Below are 741 nucleotides of genomic sequence, written 5' to 3'. Positions count from 1 at the left end.
TTTTTGATTTATTGTAGAGACGAGGTCTTGCCATGTTGCCCAGGCTGGTCTTGAACCCTTGGGATCAGGCAATCCTCTTACCTCCACCTCCCAAAGTCCTGGGATTACAGGCATGAGCCACAGTGCCTGACTTATTTTTTATTTTTTTAATTTTTATTTATTTATTTATTTGAGTTGGATTCTCACTGTCACCCAGGCTGCTGGGCTCAGGTGATCTTTTTGCCTCAGCCTTCCAAGTAGCTGGAACCACAGGCACACGCCACCACACCCAGCTAATTTTTTTATTTATTGTAGAGATGAGGTCTCCCTAAGTTGCCCAGGCGGGTCTCGAACCTGCAGGCTCAGGCAATCCACTCACCTCAGCCTCCCAAAGCACGGGATTACAGGCTGAGCCACTGAGCCCAGCTTATTTTTTAATTTTTAACTAGAGACAGGGTCTTGCTATGTTGCCAGGCTGGACTCAAACTCCTAGGCTCAAGCAATCCTCCTGCCTCGGCCTCCCAAAGTGCTGGGATTATAGGGGTGAGTCTGTAATAAATCAATAAATCAAAACATTAACCGGGCGTGGTGGCATGCGCCTGTGGCTCTAGCTACTTGGAAGGCTCTGGTGGAAGGATTGCCTGTGCTCAGCAGGTCGAGGCTGCAGTGGCCGTAAGCATGCCGATTGCGCTCCAGCTTGGGTAACAGAGTACGACTCCAACTCAAAAATAAAAAAATAAAAAAGAGGCTATTAGTTCAAGA

The sequence above is a fragment of the Carlito syrichta genome, unplaced genomic scaffold (genome assembly GCF_000164805.1).
Source record: "Carlito syrichta isolate Samal-C Ts95f unplaced genomic scaffold, Tarsius_syrichta-2.0.1 Scaffold127161, whole genome shotgun sequence".
Classification (NCBI taxonomy): Eukaryota; Metazoa; Chordata; class Mammalia; order Primates; family Tarsiidae; genus Carlito; species Carlito syrichta.
The sequence above is the reverse complement of the archived record's forward strand: the minus strand, read 5'-3'. Positions refer to the sequence as shown.